This window comes from Pinus tabuliformis, chromosome 6, assembly GCF_031772625.1.
Source record: "Pinus tabuliformis cultivar Carrire ecotype Pingquan chromosome 6, CPIR1, whole genome shotgun sequence".
Lineage (NCBI taxonomy): Eukaryota > Viridiplantae > Streptophyta > Pinopsida > Pinales > Pinaceae > Pinus > Pinus tabuliformis.
In genome coordinates, this window is record NC_142292.1 from 649598067 (window position 1) to 649620942 (window position 22876).

Sequence of the window (22876 nt, forward strand, 5' to 3'; positions counted from 1 at the left end):
CAAGCATAAAAGATGCTAGAATGATTTGGATACGTGAAGGAAAACTCTATAGATTGATAAACCCCCCCGCTTAAGCTTTAGTTCACATTGAAATCAGCCCGTGTGAACTTTGGCATAGAAGATTTGGTCATATCCACTACAAAATCTTACTAAAACTAAATACCATTGTAAATGGCATCCCCAAGCTGAAAGAAGATCATGAAGGAGTTTTCAAGGGATGTGCATTGGCAAAGAACACCAAGAGACCATTTGGAAGCAATGCTTCAAGGTCAAAATAAATCTTGGATCTTATTCATTATGATGTTCGTGGTCCTATGACTCTAAAGTCACTTGGAGGTCATCTATACTATATCACATTCATAGATGACCATTCAAGGAAAACTTGCGTTTACTTAATGAAATCCAAGGATGAAGCCTTTACCAAATTTGAAGAATTCAAAGTTGAAGTAGAGAACCTTATAGAAAGGAGAATCAAGAAATTAAGATCTACCAATGGGGGGAAACATACTTCCAAAGAACTTATAGCCTTCTGTAAGGATTCTAGGATTAATATGGAGTTGATAGTCCCATATAATCCCAAGCAAAATGGAGTTACAAAATGAAAGAATCGATCCACTGAAGAAAGTGTAAAAGAAATGCTACATGATCAATTATTGCCAAAATTACTGTGGGGTGAAACAACAAAGACAGTTGTATACATACAAAATCGAAGTCCCCACAAGTCACTAAATAACTTGACTCCTGAAGAAGTATTCACTGGGAAGAAACCAAGCATGGATCATCTCCAAATTTTTGGTTGTCCTGTCTATATTCATATACCTAAGGACAAGAGAAAGAAGATGGATCCATCAAGCCTGAAGGGGACCTTTTTTAGCTACATTACCTCTTGTAAGGCCTATAGGATGTACATAAAGGAAGGACACCGAATAGAAGTCACCTGAGATGTGATACTTGACGAAAGTATTACATTCAAGAAATCAAAGGATCTCCCTATGGACTCTGATGAGGAAGATACTTCAATATTTGATGAAGAATTTAAAAGGGGGGAAGAAGAATCAAATCATGAATATGAAGGTCCTAGTGAACCTATACAACCTGTGTTAAACATCGAAACTGGAAAGAGACCTAACTAGTTCAAGTCTACACTACTTGATGTAAAAGGTCATGAAGTAGTCCAAGGAACATTAGGGGAAAGCAAGAAGCCCAAACGATATTCTGGGTATGCATACCAAGAATGGAAGGATGCCATGAATGAAGAGTATCAATTGATAATGAAAAATGGAGTTTGGGAGATCGTACCTAGTCTTGAAAACAAATATGTGGTAACTTCCAAATGGCTCTATAAGATTAAACATGCAGCAGATGGAAGTATTGATAAATATAAGGCAAGATTTGTGGCTAGGGGATTCTCTCAACAAGAAGGCATCGATTATGAAGAAATATTTTCTTCGACAGTAAGGTATACAACTATACATTCATTGATCTCTTTGGAAACATCAATAGGATGGAACATCCACCAAATGGATGTCAAGACTGCATTCCTAAATGGCACAATTGATAAGGAAGTCTATATAAAGAAACCCTTGGGATTTTAAGTTAAAGATAGAGAGGCATATGTTTTCAGATTGAAGAAGAAATTATATGGCCTCAAGTAACCACCAAGGGCATGGTATGCTAGAATGGATGCATAACTATAGAGATTAGGATTCACAAAGAGTTATGTTGGTCTACACCTTTACATTAAGTTTGTGAATGGAGAGCCAATAATCATTACTTTGTATGTGGATGATCTTATATTGACATGTGTGGAAAGTTGAACTGAAGAATGTAAGAAGCATCTAGCAACAGAATTTGACATGAAGGATCTAGGGATGATGCACTACTATTTGGGATTATAACTTTGGCAAGGACCTGATGAGATCTATCTAGGTCAAGGGAAGCATGTGATCAAGATGTTGAAGAAGTTTGACATGATGGATTACAAACCAATGACAACCTGATGATCACAAACTTGAAAAGACTAAGGAGTTCTGAATCAATCCTTGTGGATCCTTCCATATATAGACAATTGATTGGCTCACCGATATACTTGGTGAATGCCCAACCAAACATATGTTTTCTAGTAAATTTTCTCAGTCAATTCCAAGTGGAGCAGAAGCATGATCATTGGATAGAAGAAAAACATATACTAAGATATTTTCAAGGAATCATCCACTACTGCCTAAAATATGATAGGAGGAATGATGTCCATTTAACTGGATATACATATTCCAACATGGGAGGCAGTGTGCAGGATGGAAGGAGCGCTACAGGAGGATGTTTTAGATTGGGGTCCTCTATGATCTCATGGATGAGCAGAAAACAAGATATGATTTCTTTGAGTAGTGCTCAGGCTAAGTATATTGTAGCCTGTGAAGTAAGCAGAGAAGTTGTTTGGTTGAGGAAGTTGTTGTTTGAATTGTTTGAAGGACCAATGGACCCTATAGTGATACATTGTGATAACACTAGTTGTATAAGATTATCTAAAGACCCAGTGTTTCATGGAAATAAAAATCATATAAACAACAAGTATCACTACATTTAGAAGTTAGTACAAGATGGTGTATTGCAGTGACGGTATATCTCCACTAATAAACATGTAGCTTATATTTTGACAAAATCTCTTCCTAACAAGAAGCTTGTGTATTTGAGAAACAGGCTTGGTTTGTTTGATATATCCTCCATGTTCAAGAGGGAAAGATAGGCACATCATTCTTGTCTTCACTTGGGAAGAAATAATGGAGGATTGGGTAAGCATCTGGCATCCGATACTCTTTGAGGATGAGGTAGGGCATCCAAGGTAAGAGTAGTCATAGGGGACCAATATTCTTTGAGGACTAGATATCCAAGATAAGAATAATCTTGATGGAACATACTCTAAGAGAACTCGGGTGGGGTATGTTCCAAGAGAGACAATGATGATGGTGTCTATCAGTCGTTGGTCTCACCAACATTGTGCTCTGATCTTGTAGAGAGATAGCGTTGCTAATCAAGGCCTTGCTATATAACAATGCTAGTTGGTATGATGCTAAACAAATGGTTTACCAATCCGACACTTCTTATGAGAATCTCTTCAGATTTAGAATGCCAACGTACCATATTATGAATACCTCCCTAGTTAAGAGGGAGTGTTGAAAAATGTGTAACTAGGTTCGGTCTTCATAAATATGAAGTGTACTTTTGATTCCTGTATATTATAAAATTAAAGAAAAAATATTATTATTTTTGGAGCATGGGTTTCATGCTCAAGGTCTTTTATTTTAGAGGTCAAGCACCCATTGAGTGCCTCTAGACTTTGTCCTAGGTCAATAAGTCAAAAGAGTCATTGTCATAAGTTGAAGACCTCATTAGGCTCATTTTAACTTGTAAAGAAAATTATTTTTGTCATTAAAAGTGTCAAAATACCCTTTAAGTTAGCCTCGCAGCTCGAAAGTTAGCCTAAATTGAGGAACCATGTCCACCTTAAGAAGCCTACATAAAGGAGGGAACTCAACCTCCTTGAGAGACAATCATCACTCACTCATTTAAGCAAATGAGGAAGAAGAACAAGGAATAAAAGAAGGAAGAGGACGACGAAGACTTGTTTCTGGGCTATTTCTGTCTCACACGTGCGAAGGAAGGCTAGGGTTTATGTCGATGGTCTAGGGTTTCTATTCTGCAGGTTCAATCTTGAAGAAGGAAGGGAAATAAGGTTAGCAAAAGTCACTTTAGGTCATCCTCAAGCACCAGAGGAAGGAGAAAGTCAAGTGAAGGTATGAAGAAGTCCTCAGAGGCCAAAATAAGCTCACATGTGTGGCAACAACTACTGTTGGGAGGGCTAAAAATTTCAAACCTATAGTAGAGGCCGAAATTTTGAAGTTGGGGGTCAAAATTGTGTTGTTGGAGGAGATTTGATTGGGTTTGACTTGGACAAAGGAAGCACATAATCTGGAAAGATTGCACTTGGTCTTAGAGGGTATTGATCTTGGTCAAGAGGTCTTGGAATTCGTCAATTGAAGAATCTATAAGAAGAGAAAAGATTTGCAGGTTTTCCTCTCAAGTGGAAAGGTATTGGCCCTAGCTTGTAACTTACATTCTGTGTTCTTGTTCTACTTGTTTCGGTAGTTGTTTGATGATATAAAAACATAATAATAAGTAAAGAAGCTAATAAGTAAGAAAAAGTAAAAAAAGATCACAAGAAGTTATCAAGAAAAGAGAAATCACTCTAATCATTGCCCCATAGATTTTTCAACATCAATCACTCCCATGATAAGGCAAGCCAGTGGATGAGACCCTTCAGTCACTCTCATAAGCCTGCATCCCAGCAACTGTAGACTAATTCACTCAGTTTTGTGCCAGTGACCCCTAGATCTGAGCCACTTTTTCATGGCTAGGACCCAAACCTCTGTCGAGAACTTAATGAAACTCTCAGAGAGTTGATAAATAACATAAGATAAAGCCTTTAATGGAAAACTCGAACAAGGACTTAACCTGACCCATCTCAACTATGATAGGAATTTCTTCAAACACATCATGAACAAGTGATATAAAGGTCATAAATACACATTTGAACATAGGGGTCTCATACTTATCTGAGAATAATCAAGAAGGTTTGATTCCCTCTCACAATAGCTACAATATCATATATTAAGTCATACATTCATTAACATTTCATTTACTAATCAAACATGATGAGAGCCATAACTCAAGTTTGTCATAAAACCTACATGTTTATAACCAACATATAACCAAAGTAAATACAATGATATAACAACCATCAAGCCACATAATAACAAGTACATGTACTCATGAAATACAAGGGGAAAAAAGCTCTTATTAACATATGCAAAAGCCAAACAAATCAAGGACTTCCACGTAACACCTAACCATATATTAGGTTGGACCAAATCTTTCTTTCAACCTATCACCCTCATGAAATATTCCAAGCATGAATGCGAGTCTCACAACAAAACCAACCACAACTTCCTTAGGCTTTCCCGCATATCCCACCATTACTGGTCAATGGATATCTAGGCTCGAAATCCTCAATTATACAACTAGGATTTACCGTGTAACCTTCCATTATCAATTAAGGTGTTCCTAGGCCTAAACGATAAACATACACTACCAGGGTTTACCGCAATCCCGTCAAAACCGGTCCAGGGATCACTAGACCCTAAACAAGCATGGAGGCCTCCAAATTTCTTCACCATTACCTTCAGGAATTTTCCCATCTCCAAATTCAAGATTTACCATGTATCCCGCCATTACCGGTCAAGGGATTCCTAGGCCCTTGGAAATTTTCTTGAGACCACATCACCTGGTTCCAAAACCATTTGGAAATCCAGCTCAACTAAATGAAAGGACCCCATCACACCATGGCTATCTTGAGATGGTAAGGTAAGGCTAAAAATCACTATCACACTTGGAAAAACCCATGCTAATGGAAACAAGAGAACCAAATACACACATGCATATACCATGCATGCCAAAACTAGCAAGGAAATCATACATGTAACTTGATACCTGCAATTAATCCCATTGTAGCCACTTGATCCAACTCTTCCTTTCTTTATCCTTACTTCCCTTTTCTTTCTTGTCCTTCCTTTTCCTTCCTTTCTCTAATGCTAAAGTGCTCCAAGAATGTTCTAAGTGTGCAAGAGTATGAGAGAGAGAGAATAGAGAGAGAACTCCAAAACTAAACTGACAAATGGTTGTGAATTGATCCTCAGAATCCTTTTTATTATTTAGACTTCTATTTCCTTCAATTTCCTCTATTTTCCTTTAATTTTCCTTGCATGCAATTCTATGACATTTCACCTCCCTTTTCTCCTATTATCCTTTATTTTCATAAATAAATGTCAATTAATGGCACTTTGTCTTTTCAATGTCTTTTCTAGTTTTCCTTAACCATAATAAACCAAATGGACAGGTTCCCTAACCAAAAATGAGGGACACCCCAGCAATGGGCTGCGAGTCATGTTTGTCCCCTCAGGCCCACTCGTTGAGGATACGTCCCATGACCTTGGTCTTATTTTTCCTTTATCAACTTTATTACACAATCTGTTATCCTGGGGTTGTTACAATAGACATTAACTAGCAACATCACCACAAGCATGACCATCAACCTAAAAAAAAAATATGTTAAAATTGTAGCAAGGAAGAGCTTCTTTTGACTTGTGCCTTAGTTAAAGAAGCAAACTTGAATTCAGACTCATAGAAATTGGAGTTAGTTGTGAGTTAACATGTGTGATGTGGCCTATCACTAGTCTATTTTCAATGAATTCGAGTTAGATGGCTTTCAATGAGTTGTGGACTAGTAGATGGCTAAAATTAGCTAACTAGTTGAGTTATCTCTAGTGTCTATTAGTTAACCGATCTCTAGTTCTAGAATATAGACAATTATGAGTTTAATTAGGTAGTTGACTTTAGGTTAACTCAATGTACTCTCAGTTAACTAATTGCAGCTGCTAAAAATAGCCCTAGTAGGTCATGCAATTTGAATTGTCTATTGAGATTGGAGGAAGAGAAATTGTAATTCTTTATTGTACACATGTTTGTGTAGATTGCAGGGAGCTTTAGGCTTGAAGAAGATATTTTGTAATATGTAATGCTCCTAGTAAAGCGATAATGTTAAGTAAGACAGTAAATTTAACTGTGAACTAAAACTCTGTTTGGTAAATTATAATAACTCTGTTGCTACTGCTGTTAATTATTATGATAATTAATTGTGCTACTACTGTTTAATTAAGTATGTGATTAATTGTTGTTAGTAGCTGTTGAGGTAGTTGAAACAAGAGAAAAACCTAACTACCTTCATGTGACGGTTGAGACCCCAGGGAAAAGGGGAAAAAGGGGAATGCCAAGTCTGGTAAGGATCAGATGGCAGAGGAGTGGTGATATGCTATGTCTGGTAGTGACCAGATGGCATGTGCTTGGAAGTGAGAGGCTTCCTGAACCGCTACGTCTGGTTAGGATCAGATAGCGTGACTCTGGCATAACCAGAGGGTTTGCAGACAGTGAAGATCTGCAGAAGTGCTTGGGGGTGGAAGATCGAGGAGGATCTTCCTACGGTCGGGAGGTTGACAAGCGCTACGAAAAGGTTTGCTACTGCTCAGGTACGGCTTGCTAAAGCATTTAAGAATTTGTTTAAACCTGTGGAATTCATTTAAGGTCTTTGATAGGCAAGTAAAGGTAATGGGAAAAAGATTTAACCATTTTTAGGATCTAGCCTCTGCGCAACTGGCAGAGATGGAACTAGATGTTTCAATCAAAGAACAATAGCGAAACCATGTCGAATTAAAATCCCTGTAGCATAAGCGATAGAAAGAATGTAAAACAGGAAAAAGACTATTGTGTAAGCCATCCTCTGTAACCCAGATGGGAACTGAACAAGAGAATTCAACACTGTGCATAAACATTGGGTTTACATTTCGAACCGAGAACAACAGTAAATACCCAGAATTACCCAGACCTTCTACCAAAGAAAATGCAAGCCATTCGAATCGTCTGCGGAACAAAGCATATGTTTTCTTTTGAAATAACAATCCATTATCAAATATACAGCTTCAACATTTAACAGAATATTTAAGCATGCAGAGAGAAAACAAACTGACGGAAATACCCCTGTTTCCGAGGAACGGAGGAAGGGCCGTGACCACCATGCATGCGTAATAAACATTAACAGATGCCCCGGCTCTGAAGAGAATCGCCGAAGCTATGCTTAAATATATATAGCCAGCAGGGGCTTCTATTGCCAGATCCGTTGATACAAAAAGAATTAACCATAGAAGCGAATATACACTGGAAAAACGAACAGGGATAAATGTTCAAAACTTATATTCACAGTAAAAGCTACAGAGAAGGCAAGTACGCCCAGTATACACCGAATAACAGTACTAGAGCCAAATAAAGGTTTCCTTGTAAACCAGTAATAATTCTTTAACCGAAAATTAAAATCGAAACAGTATCATATAAACAAAACAGTAATCAACCGGAAGCATTCGTCCGCCTTCAAGACCAACAGTCCATTGTAAGGAAACAAATTATACAACACAAGTTGGGCATACAGCGCCTCTTAACGGAGGTTCCCGCCTGAATGCTGGCGGAGAAACCAGATAATTTACAAACAACAAAATATGAGAGAGAAACGTAAATTTTCCCATGGGAGGAAAACCCCTGTACATGGCGGAGGGATTCCGAAGCATGAGCAAACCCCGACATCCTGTCAAAATGGACAGCGGCTCAGCCCGTTACCACGGAAAAGCCATACGAGCCTACGAGTAGATACATAAATTCTTACCCGGACATGGGATGGCGGAGAAGCGGAGAAGGCTTTCCAACGCCGTTGGTTTAACAACCGAACCTTCCTCCTGAGAATATCAACGTAACCAGAAACTGTGAGTTCTTTTTAAAATAAAACGCCGAAGAAGATGAATACAAAACTAAAGGAATCATAACCATAACCGGAGCTGTGAAGTTCAAAAGCCTGTGAAGAACATGAGCATGAAACGAGAAGAGCGGTAAACTTGAATAATAGGAAATTCGATACCTGATCCGGTGATGGAAGGCAGAGACATCCTGCTGTGTACCAGACCGCCTGGAGGTAAGGAGTTCTGAGTAAGGCGGAGCGCCATAAAGCTGTGAGCGACAGGAGGTCGCTCAACAATGAAAAACAAGCTAAAGGAGTTAACCACACATTAAAACCTTTAAAGCACCCACCGCCTCATGGCTCGACGACAGCCCTTGATTTGGGCGGGCTCGTCTCCACCGTTGGATCACCCGTAGTTGAACCGGGAAACGACTGTTAAATGGTAAGTTCGAGAAATGTCAGACCGTATGGTTCCTGGAGCGTCGAGCACGCGGAGGGCACATGGTATCTGGTGGCCGGCCGTTCATCGTGCCAAATGGACGATGCAGAGCAGGCCAGCTGGGTGAGTATCAGAGCCGGACAGGACTCGCGGCTTCAACTAATCTCGGTGAAATAAACCAGCACGTATATATAGAAATTGCCATAAAACCATTTATGATTGAAGTACCGCTCATATAACTTTTGTACATACCTTTGAATGTCAACCGCTTGATTAACCCGAGACATATCATGAGCCAACTATTGTATATTCGTTAATGAATCATGGGCATGGATAGTTGTTGGTATAGTAAATCATTTATCGACTTTTGTATGAGTGGGTAAGAGTAAAAGATATTTAGGTGTTTAACTATTAAGTGTTCCTTATTACATTGTTTGGCAATAATATTATATATAACATGTTTGCAATGCGAAGATCCAATGAACATGTATATGTGTTTATACTGTGGTAAAAAAAAAATTATTAGATCTGTAATGGTGTGTGACATAATATCTAAGATTGCTTAGTTGATTTTATACAAGCAAGAGGGGTTTTTCCGAGTTGGGTTCCCCAAATATATCTCGCGTTCTCTGTGATTGTGTTTCTATTTATTTCTTTTTTCCACAGAATTTTAGTAGAAAAATATTATTTCTTTTACAGTTTGATCTCATTAGCAATTACAAACTTTCTAAGATTTTCTACATTTTAATAATTATAAATTGTTATTTTAGGAAAACTTATTAAAATTACTCTGAGAAAAATATAAATACCTTTTGTTTATAACATTTTTTTATTTTTTTCTTAAATAAAAATAAAATTGAAATTTTTTTATTTAAAAAAATATTTTAATTCTGCTTGACGCTCCCCAGAGATGTTGTAATATTCTATTTAACATTTTGACTTGGTTAAATAAAACATTACAACATCATATTAACATAACAATTTAAAATAAAAAGTACGATTCTTGAAAGTTACGTTATAATATTCTATTTAACATTTTGACTTGGTTAAATACAACATTACAACATCATATTAAGATAAAAATTTAAGATAAAAAGTATAACCATCAATTAAGTGAGATATTATAAAAATTTAAGGTAAAAAGTACGATTCTCAAAAGTTACGTGAGGCCGGAGTTGTAATGACGTGTCATGTACAACGTACACGTCATCCTAGACATTTTGCATCAGCATTGTTTAACATCCATGTCACGATATCACCGTTGCGTCCCACTTATCCCGTCAACATGTTACCGACAACGCATGGTAAAAGTCAAAATATGTTCACGTAAAGGTGGTGAAATGTAATTATGTCTCTCATGAAAAGACGCAGAAAGTGTTTTTTCACATCGCATCTTTCCGACCAATCTTTCGACCTGCCAAAACCAAATGACTAAATTTACATCCACGTTTTTATAAATGTGAAAAATAAAATTTTATTAGCATTCCCAGGATTAAAAGTTATATGTGTATTTATTCACTAATTTTAAATTATGATAAATTGGTAATTCGTTAAAGTAATTTGGACAATTTTTTTTAAAAGATGAAGTAAATTTGTTTTTGATTGGTTAAGAGTTTATTTTCCTCAAAATTAAATAAATATGTTAATAATCTAAGACCCGAAGGCATTTAGTAGGAGACAAAGTCCTCTCTCATGGATTATTATGGATCCTTTTGGGGGACATGATTTTCCTTGAATGATGGTGACGAGTTAGCCAAGATTCACAAATAACAACCAATGATAACTATCCTAACTATTGGTTGACTATTAGGTTATGATAGGTTTTGCCAACTTCAAAAATAATTAAATATAGGAATAAATAAGACTTCTTTTTTTTTTTTTTCACCTAGGAATAAATAAGACTTTTTATTTGCAAGACTAAGAAACTATAATATTATATAATAATAAAATAATAATGTCAATTGGGTTCATCTTGAGTGGTAAACAAGATAAGTTGTTATCCTTTCCATCCAAATGCAAATTATACTTACAATATTATGATACCATTTTCACAAGTCACAATTGGTTGACTAATAAGTTATGATAGGTTTTTCCACCTTCAAATAATAATAATAATAATGAGGGAAGAACAATAAATGAGACTCTTTATTTATAGGATTGAGAAATTATAATATTATATAATAAAAAATAATAATGTCAATTGGATTAAGAAATTATAATATTGTATGATAACAAATAGATAACACCAATTGTTGAGAGATCTTTTGGTAAAAATCACATTAAAAAAACTTTAAGATTGAACTATCTAATGTGGTTCATCTTCACGTCATGAAGATGAACCACACTAGATGGTTCAAAACATGTGGACTTAAAGTTTCTTTATGTGATTTTTACCAAAAGATTTCTCAACATTCATAATATGGATCACAGAAGCCTGGATATAACTAAATATCAATTGTGTTTAACTTGAGTACTAGAGAAGATGATTTGTTCTTTGATAAAGAAATTATAATATTATATAATAATAAAATAATAATGTCAATTGGGTTTAACTTGAGTGGTAGAGAGGATAAGTTGTTCTCCTCCCTTTCCAGGTGCAAGTTATACTTACAAGATGTTCATTTTCACAAGTCAATTATTGATGAAGATTTTTTATGGGCTAATTTTGGAATGTAAGGAAACATGTTAATGACTTAGGACCAAAGATATTTAATGTCTATTCCCTCATAGACCATTAGCGGGTTATTTCATGAGGCATGATTTTCTTTGGATAATGGTGATGAACCTATCAAGATTTTCTGATAGCAACCATGATGTTTATCCTAACTATTGGTTGACCACTAAATTATGATAGGTTTTTCCACTTTTTAGCAATAATAATAATAATTGAATAAATGAGTAAATAAACGAAATTCTTTATTTACATGATTAAGAAATTATAATATTTTATAATAATAAAATAATAATGTCAATTAAGTTTAGTTTAACTAGTAAAAAAGATAAATTATTATCCTTCATATCCAAATGCAAGTCATTATTATAATATCTTATTTTTCATAAAACAACAATTATTAATAAAAATCTTTAGTGGGCTAATTGTTGATTGGAATTCACCAAGTATCCATGGTGTCACTCACCTATGAAGTATACTTTCACTTTATAAATTAAGTATTGGCTAAAACTCTTCTAAATACAATTTAAAGAAAATATACACAAAACTAATATAAGCAAATATGTATTTATGATATTTTTTCAATAAATTAATATATTAATTTAAAAGGAAAAAACTCGTAATTTTATTAAATTTTAAATACGGACAAAATTTTATTTTGTAAATGTTGAACCCATTTAGGAAAAAAATAATATATTAATAAAAAAATATTAAAATTAAATTCTAATTCTAATTTACATATTTGTAATCACAATTATTACATTTTGTAAAATAATAATGAAAACACTTATATACAATTCACTATTAAAGTAGGAAGATGTATAAAATATATAACTTTGATATCCAAAAATAATAAAACAATTATAATTTTGATAATGATAATTAACATTCATTAAAATTTATATGATTATTTTTAAACAATGGATACATAGTAGCTAGTACTTGCGGCTTAGCTTAAATATAGCTTAGTTAAACTAAAAAATAATAAAGACAATGATTTCATCACAAAATAAAACAACAAATAAGTATTATTGAATGCCAACACCAAAAATTTAAAAATATGATTAACTAATATTGTTTATATTAACATATATACACTTTAAATAGATGCTTATTTTATATATGGGTGTTTTATATATATATATATATATATATATATATATATATATATATATATATATATATATTATAATTAAAATTATCAAAATATGTTTTTATATAATAATAAGTCATCTTATATTGAAAATATAGACAAAAAACTATAATTCATGACAATGGAAAAATTAGAAAAAAATGAAAAAATAAAAAATAAAAAGGAAATAAAACAAAAAATTAGTAACTAATAGAAATGGAAGTCACTAAACAACCCATAATAAGACCTCATTCAATCACCTTACTTTTAAATAAATTTAAATAATAATAAAAATAACAAAAATTGAATTATGAATGTTAAAATATGGATAAGTGGCATAAATTTTTGGTCAAAGACAAACTAATACAGAGTCAAAGCAAAATTGAATGCCTAATACCATGTCTGGTATAATAAGAATAAAAAAAAAAATTGTCTAAAAATTATATTGGTAAAAAAAATGCCTTCGGAGTACATCGAGATGAATATTAGAAAGATTTTTATTTATTTATTTATTGATAATTTAAGAAAAAAGAAACAAAAAATCATCCTTCACTCAACCAAAAATTGAAAAAAACAATATAACCTCACAAAATGAAAAATTATTATTTTTTAATATTTTATATTATATATTTATAACTTTTTATACACATTATACTAAATTAATAAATTATATATATATATATATATATATATATATATATATATGATGATGATGATGATTAATGTCCACTAAGATCAATATGGTTTACTAACCCTTAAGAAAGTAAGAATGTAAGGAAACATGACCAAAGATATTTAATGTCTACTCTCTCATAGACCATTAGTGGGTCATTTCATGAGGGGTGATTTTCTTTGGATAATGGTGATGAACCTATCAAAATTTTTGATAGCAACCATGATGTTTATCCTAACTATGGGTTGGCCACTAAATTATGATAAGGTTTTCTACTTTTTAGCAATAATAATAATAATTGAATAAATGAGTAAATAAATGAAATTCTTTATTTACATGATTAAGAAATTATAATATTCTATAATAATAAAATAATAATGTCAATTAAGTTTAGTTTAATTAGTAAAAAAATAAATTATTATCTTTCATATCCAAATGCAAGTCATTATTATAATATCTTATTTTTCATAAAACAACAATTATTAATAAGAATCTTTAGTGGGCTAATTGTTGATTGGAATTCACCAAGTATCCATGGTGTCACTCACCTATGAAGTATACTTTCACTTTATAAACTAATTATTGGCTAAAACTCTTCTCAAGACAATTTAAAGAAAATATACACAAAAATAATATAAGCAACTATTTATTTATGATATGTTTTCAATAAATTAATATATGAATTTAAAATAAAAAAACTCGTAATTTTATTAAACTTTAAATATGGAGAAAATTGTATTTTGTAAATGTTTAACCCATTTAAGAAAAAAAATAATATATTAATAAAAAATATTAAAATCAAATTCTAATTCTAATTTACATATTTGTAATCACAATTATTACATTTTGTAAAATAACAATGAAAACATTTATATACAAGTCATTATTAGAATATGAAGATGTGTATAAAATATATAATTTTGATATCCAAAAATAATAAAACAATTATAATTTTGATAATGATAATTAACATTCATTAAAATTTATATGATTATTTTTAAACAATGGATACATAGTAGCTAGTACCTGTGGCTTAGCTTAAATATAGTTTAGTTAAATTAAAAAATAATAAAGACAAAGATTTCATCACAAAATAAAACAACAAATAAGTATTATTGAATGCCAACGCCAAAAATTTAAAATATGATTAACTAATATTGTTTATATTAACATATATACACTTTAAATATATGCTTATTTTATATATGTATGTTTTATTTTTATTTTATTTTTTTCTGAATAAGACTAATCTATTATATTACAAAAAAGTCAAAAATTACAGCATACGTGTTACAACAGAGCCGTGGCCCTGTGATTCCTGTCGAGAGATTGACAGATTGCTCAGGAATAAACATTTCCAAAATTACATCGAAACAAAATTGGAAGCATAACGACACCGGACAGTGCATAAGACCGACACTTAACACATATGTAAAGCCGACACTGAAACACATAAGGACAGAGTCCTGACACATACAAGATAACCATGAGAGCAAACAGAGAAAACTTTCCCTTCTCAGCGACTGGGAGCGAACGGCAGGTCGAGTTATTCGTCATCTGTGGTGTGCGGGTCGTCCTCCTCTTTGCCCCTGAAGTGCTTGGGGATGTCCATGTCGGGAAGAGTGTTCCTCTGCGCGGGTTCGCTGGAGCCTGCCTGAGAGTCTGGGGAGGAATTTTCCTTGACGGGGCGCAGCAGGTCAACTGAAGGAACTTGCATGTCGATTGTGGGAACCACCCCTGGAATCCGAGGAGGATTTGCCGGCTGAGCTTCCTCTTGACCTGCTGGATTGCTGCAGTGTTCCACCGAAACCGAAACTATAAATGTTGAATTTGCCAAAGAGCAGGGAATACGAAATCTGACCATAGGATGTGCCGAATGGCCGCAATCCATAATTTCTCTGTGCTCCGTAGCCATTCCGCGGCCGACTGCTATTCCTCTGGAGCGATGGTGGTCAGAAGAGACCTCAATCGAGGAGGAGGGGGAAATAGCATGCCTCTGAGACGAAGCACGACCTCTGGAACTTCCGCGCCTGCTAATCATCCTTTGGCGCTCACGCTGCATCCTCAAATTGACCAGAGAGCAGGAGTATCCCTTCGTAGTCTCCCTCAGAACCAGAGAATAGTCTGACTCAACCTCCGAATACCCAGACCTTCTGCAAGACTGCGGGCGAATGACATGGGTGTCGGGCCTTTGTAGCGCCATAGTTCCGCTTCCCAGTAGAGCAGTTAATACCGAAATGACGTGAATTAAATCCCGCTGCTGGTCTGACGCCGCCGTTCTTAAATATCCCTCAGGTCTGTAATGCGTGGCTCGTCCGGGCTGACACCTGCCCATGTGACGAGCCACTACCCTGTTACGCGCTGGAGCCACCCGCATCCGGGAATGTTTTATTTTTATTAATATATATAATTTTTTATAATTAAAATTAGCAAAATATGTTTTTTATATAATAATAAGTCATCTTATATTGAAAATATAGACAAAAAACTATGATTCATGACAATGGAAAAAAAAAAAAACAGGAAGTAAAACAAAAAACAAAAAATTAGTAACTAATAGAAATGGAAGTTACTAAACAACCCATAATAAGACCTCATTCAATCACCTTACATATAAATAAATTTAAATAATAATAAAAATAACAAAAATTGAATTATGAATGTTAAAGTATGGATAAGTGGCATAAATTTTTGGTCAAAGACAAACTAATACAGAGTCAAAGAAAAATTGAATAATAAGAATAAAAAAAATTATATTGATAAAAGAATTTTCTAAAAATTATAAAAAAAACTGTCTTGGCAGTACATCAAATGAATATTAGAAAGATTTTTATTTATTTATTTATAATTTAAGAAAAAAAACAAGATAACCAAAATTAAAATATATATATATATAATTATTTTTTTAATATTTTATATTATATATTTATAACTTTTTATACATATTATACTAAATTAATAAATTAATAAATTATATATATATATATATATATATATATATATATATATATTAAATGATGATCATGATCATGATCATGATTAACGTCCACTAAGATCAATATGGTTTATCGACCCTTAAGAAAGTAAGAGATTAATTGAGATTCTTTAATAATTTATTTATATGATCAAAAAGAAGGGAGAGAAATTTACCTAGATCGTCATAGTTTTTCTTACTTAATAAGTCATGAAGGTTGGTAGTGCCACAAATATTTTTAAAATTATAACGAATGTGAGTAAAGGTTGGGAAGTCCAAGAGAAAGTGCTTTTCATCTTCAACCCTCTTAGTATCGCAAAGGTGGCAGACTCTTTCTTCCCATGGTGTTTTAGGAATTGACCAATGCCATATTTCACTTTGAATCTCATGAAAATTAGTTCTAATCTTGGAAATATTCATTTCCTTCTTAGCACTGGTCAAGTGAAAAAGATAATTATGTGTATCAAGATTGGGGTTGATAAGCTCCTTATAGTATCTTAGCTTCCTCTTTCTCTATAACTATTTATTATTCCACAACTTATCTTTAAATTTGGAAGTAATAATTTTTTTAATATTATCCTTATTCTCCAATATGATCTCTTCCTTTACCCCCCATTGATCTAGCCAAGACTGGGCATCCTTATGTCATCCTCACTTAAGTTGGAGGTGGGGGTTTTGGCTAGAGTTAGAAGCAATTTTGGGGAACCTTTTGGCTTCCATGTTGTATAATTTCTTTTTATACATGAGATACCTAATCATATCCATGCTTTCAATTGTTGGAAAATGCTGATTTTCCTTGATATTAATACTTGATTGTGAACTTTATTCTTCTTTTTGTGTTTCTTTATTAGATGATCTTCATCAAATAAATATCAAGAACAAAATAGTAAAGATAATGGACACATATATTAGGCTCCAAGCCATGGAAAAACCCCTCCAAGGGGAAAACCCGGAAAAACTCCTCTTCTTATAGAATATGCTTCAAATGAGGCAAACAAGACCCAAACCCTAGACCAAGTCTCCTCTAAGTACCAAGTCAACCCTCCCAATAGAACCAACTACTAGCTGCAACTTCGACCACAACTTCTGCCCTGCAATTTCGTCCTGTAATTCTGGCCTTGTAGCTGCTACAAAAACCCTAATCCAGCTTCTTTAGGAGACCTTTATTTCAGCAAAACAACTCATCACAAGGTCAACAAGGCCAAGATAAAGTATTATTTCCTCCAACAATTTGATACTGCAACTCACTCTCCTATAATTTGTAGTTTTGACCTTCTTTGTAGCTGCAAAAACCCTAAAGTTTCGCATGTGTGAGAAAGATATAACCCAAAAACAAGTTTTTCCTTGACTTCTTGGAATCATCTTTCCTTATTATTCTTCGCTCCTCCTTCCTTTCCTCTTCTAGCCTTAGATCAAACTTTTCTTGGGAGATCGAACTTGATGGTGAGTGAGTACCAAATGAGGTCAAATCTACTCCTTTATATAGCCTTTCCAAGGGGTCGAATTCCCTCCTTTAGGCCGACTTGAAGCTTCCAGGGTTGACTTGTACTTTGGAGGTTTGCAGGATTTTCTAGACTTAAAATAAATTCTTTTCAAGATATATTTTTCCTGGAAGGGTCTTATAAACATGATGTTGACTTTATTGACTCATGACAATATATCCTATGACCTAACAAAACCTAGAAGCATGAAGAACATGATTTTACCTAAAACACCAGCAATGAAGACCATGAAACCCACGCTTTAAAATAATATTTTTTTCTTTTCTTCTTTTGTTTGTTACATAAGATACATATTAAAATGAGTACAACAACAATTATGAAGACTGAAACTAGTTACATTTCCAACATTCCCTCTTAACTAGGGAGGTATTCATAATTGTACAACCAGTACGACATCATTCTCAAACTGAAGAGTTCTCATAAGAAGAGTCAGATTGATAAGCCAAATGTAAGAATTATCATTATAACCGACATTGTCTTTTAAGGCCTAACTAGACAATATCAATTTCATTCAAGAGAATTATGCTAGGAGGCTTTACGTGTGATACCACACTACCTCTACAAGGCACATACTTCATTTGGATGTTCACTAGGTATATCCATTTAGGACTATTCTTATCTTAGATTTCCAAACCTAAATCCTCAAAGAATATCGGTCCTCTTCAACCACTCTTATCTTGGAAACCTATCCTATCCTAAAAGAGTGCCACACCCTTTTTTTCTTGGATGTTATATCCTCAAGGAAACCACAAATGCTTATCCAATCCTCCACCATTCTCTCTCCAAGGCCTTCACTTAGACTTACAACTATTATTCCTAGTCAATTGTTTGACACATGAAGACGAGAATGCACATGTGATGTCTAACATCACTCCTTCTCAACCAGAGAGGATATCCCTACTTCCTCTTGCCCAGGGAATAGACCCTTGATCCTATTCAAGGACACTCCTTTACTCCTTCTCAAATCTATAGGAGATTCCAGACTCCCTTTCTATTTCAGAAGTCAACACCACAAGCCTCATAACTTGCCTTCATAAGAGTATCATCTACCTATTCTTTACAAGTTCATGGCTCCCTATTTTCCTTGCATCTCATTATATTGATCCTGCTTCCTTTTGAGGTATCATGGACCCATCTTATTTCTTCAATCTTGTGATAGAATCCAGGTCATCAATCTTGCACATCACCTTCATCTCTTCATCAGCAATAAATGCATTATATTGATCCTTTCCAATCTTCAAGTTAATCATAACTTTTGTATGAAAGTGATCTCCCTTGTTTACCTTTAGGTTATCTTCTCACACTGCTACCTTTCATTCCCAATATGAATATATCTTGATTTTTTAGTGTTGGTATTGATGTCAACAAGGTCATGGTCATGATCATGTGTGATGGATGTTGATTTGGTGGTCCTATTGGTTGGATTTGATGTATTGACAGTGATATGGTTTTGTTGGCATTGATTTCAACACTTGAGGTCATGCACTTATGTCAACCTCATGGTGATGCAGATTGATGGGCCATGGTGTGTATCGGTATGTGTTGGAATTGATAGAGCTTGATTGTCTTGGAGGAGTTGGCATGTGTTGGAATGTGCATTGATGGACATGTCATGATGGTTTGTTGATCCCGCTACAAGGAGAGGAGGATGCTACAGGTGATGATCAGATCTACATATGATAGAGATGGTTCATGGCACACTAGTTGAGTTGTCAACTAAGTATTCATGGTTTTGCTTCATGGAAATGACTTGTTAGAGTGTGATGAATTCATGATGGTGATGTTGATGTTCTAATGGTGCTACATACATGTTTTTAGGTCTGATAGAGGTGTTTCATCTTGTGGTGAGAATGGAGGACTTGTTGGCACACTTGCCAACCTTGTTTGATGACCCTTCTAGGTCAACTTGTCTGTGACACTTGGGAGGCTTGTTTGCTCCTTTTGCAAAGGTGTCAGAGGCCATGTCATAGGTCTAGTGGCATGTATAGATGCAAGGAATAACTGATGGTTTTCCTCAGCTGGAGAACTGATGGTTTTCCTCAGCTTTGGCCCCAGTCGCATGCAGAGAGGCCTATGGGAGCAGTTGGGATGCTCTAGTCACATGGAGGCCAGCTTATGGGAGCGGTTATGGGCCCAAACAAGTTTAGACAGTGTCAAGTGTGCGGATGATGGTTTTCACAAGATTTTCTCCACATTCCTCACATTGTTAAGAAGGAAATTAGGTTGGAAATTCCCAGAGGCTTCCAAAATTGTTTGAAAAAGTCAGAATTTTTTTGAAAAGGTCCTTTCATGATGTGAATGAATTTAGTGCACTAGTAGTGACCTTTGTGGATTGATTTGGTCCAATTTTTACACCTTGTATCCTAACCCCAAGCACAATTTCACCCCACATGTTTTATATTCTTATATTGTGAGCTTTGCATTGTTGTTGAAGTTAGTATGTGAGTGAGAAGGTTACAGAGAGGTAGTGTATGCTTTAGACCTAGTGGAGAGAACAGATGCTTCAATCTATGAGTGTTATTGACTAAATAGTGAGCAGATATGAAGCATGATTGAGTATAGATCAGAATTGGAGTTGTTGGTGTAGAGATTGAAAGGAGAGTTGCATATGCTACTGGATAGAGTTTTTGTGGAGACTCTCACACTTGTTTTTGTAGGAGCTGCTATTACTTTTGGTGCATAACCTTAATGTTGTATGTTTCTAATTTTAGTATGTAGCGGTTACATTCTGATGTGAGGTTTTGATATCAGATTTGTGTGGCCACAAATTTGTATTGAGGGCACATGTTTTTGTGCATTTGTTTTATATTGATTTTATTATGAGATATTGCTATTGAGAGCATGTATGCATAGATGATTTCTTGTTGAGCATAGTGTCTTGGTATCTAGTTTGAAAATACATGAAAGGAGGTCTGCATAGTGGTAGAGGAGAAGTGACTTCATGAGAGAAGAGAAGTGATGGCGAAGCTTCAATGAAAGGAACAAGTTTATCAATCCAATGGTGGTTGGATAGTCCAATGGTAGTTGGGAAAGGATTGACTAATCATGGTGGCTTTAGTGGATCATAGTACGTAGATATACTTAGAGAATAGAGTCTTACAAGCTTATCAGTATTATCGAGTCTCCTGGTCGATCGGTGTTGGCATATGTATATGAGGTCAAGACTCCATGCTGATGGGAGTCAAAAATCTATGTAAAAGACCAAATGCTTGACTAATGATTCAGAGTAGAGTAGCAACAACAAGGGTGGTTTTTCACCTAGAAGGGTTTCCACCAGAAATATTGTGTCTCATGTGTGATTGATGTGATTGTGTGCATGTTTATTATTTATATTGATGCTTATGGTTTCAGTTATGTTATGTGATGCACATGTTTAATGAGTAGTTGTTAACTTATGTGTGATTCAATAATTATGAAGTAATAAATTGGCAAAAATCGTATATAGATCACACTACTAATTCACACCCCCCCCCCCAGTAGTGCTCAAAGATTTCCAACAATTGGTATCAGATCGGGGCTCTTGGTTGCAACTTGATCACTGGAGAGTAGATCTGGGGTTTGTTGGCAGAAATTGATTTTTTTCTTTTCTTCTAAGAATGGTTGTCCTCACTGCTACAAATTACAAGGTATGGAACAAAAATGTAAAATCTCAATTTTTATCTTGTGGATCTAACATTTGGAAAGTAGTGTGTGAAGGTTGTGGCAAAGATCCAATTGCAGATGAAGTTTTGCAGCAGGATGCACAAGCACAGTGTATAATCTATGAGAATCTTCATAATGATGATATGAAGAGACTAGTGGGTTTGAAATGTGCCAAAGATATGTGGGACAAGCTAGAATCCATTTTCAGAGATGGTACCACCAACAATATTGAAAATGAGAAGAAGAGAAATAAGAAGAAGAACAAAAAGAAGATGCTCTAGAAAAAATAATCTCAGCCACAAGAGTCTCATTCTTCTAGTGCACATGATTCAGCGGATGATGAGAAGAAATCAAAAAATCTTGGACCCAAACGTATAAACATTAGTGATTTTCTATTGAGTTATAATTTTGATGATTTAGATTTGATCATGTTGAAGTGCCTAGTGAATATGAGAATGATATTAAGGTTCATAGATCTGATATTTCTAGACTAACAACTGCATGCAAGGATCAAGAAAGACTATAGCAGATCTATGATGATGAGGAGGCCAAGCTCAAGGAAAAGATTGTCAGCTTAATGATTAAGTTGGTTGAATCAGAAAAGGTTGAGGAAGGTATGAGAAAGAAATATCAAGTGAACGTAGAAGGGGTTGGGAGATTAGAAGTTGAAGTTGTTTCCTTGAGAAAGTAGTGAAAGATGGAGAAGAATATCATAGCCTTATATAATTTGCTTGAGATCCAAAGATCACCATTGGATAAATCTGGTCTTGGATTTCAAAAGGGTGAGTCTAGTTTGCATGCAGGAAAAAATAAAAGAAGAACCCAAGATACCTGTAGAAAACAATACCAACAGCAAAATTGAGATCCAAGGAAACGAGAACCAAATCCAACAGCTAGATAACAAACAAAAGAACAAGCAACAAAAAAAAAGTAAATCCAGCTGCCAATCAAGCAACAAAACCAAAAACAGAGAAGGAAATCTCAAGGAACTCCTACATTCAGAAGATCCTTTGCTCCTAGAGATAATCATGACAAATCTGTAAGATTTCAAAGGAATCAAAGTCCTTTTGTTCCTTTTATGCATAATGTAGAATGTTACATCTATCACAAGTTTGGGCATGCTGGAGAAAATCATATAAACCACATCAACAGAGATTCCAGTAATATCAACATCCAAGGAGATTGGCCTTCAGGTATAATCGTGATTTTTATGGTTATTGTTACTCATGTAACTTGTTTGGCCATAAGGAATATGATTACAGATATAGCCAATGGAGGAGAATTACATTTCATGCACAGTTTAGATCTGACATGAATAGTAAAAGATTTGATACTCTTATCCATGTGGAGTGTTATATTTAGCCATATGAAAAGAGATTGTTTGTTTCCCCATTACTCAAGGAAAAACCATCAAGGGAAACAAAAGCCAAGAGGATCTAGAACAAAGCAAGTGA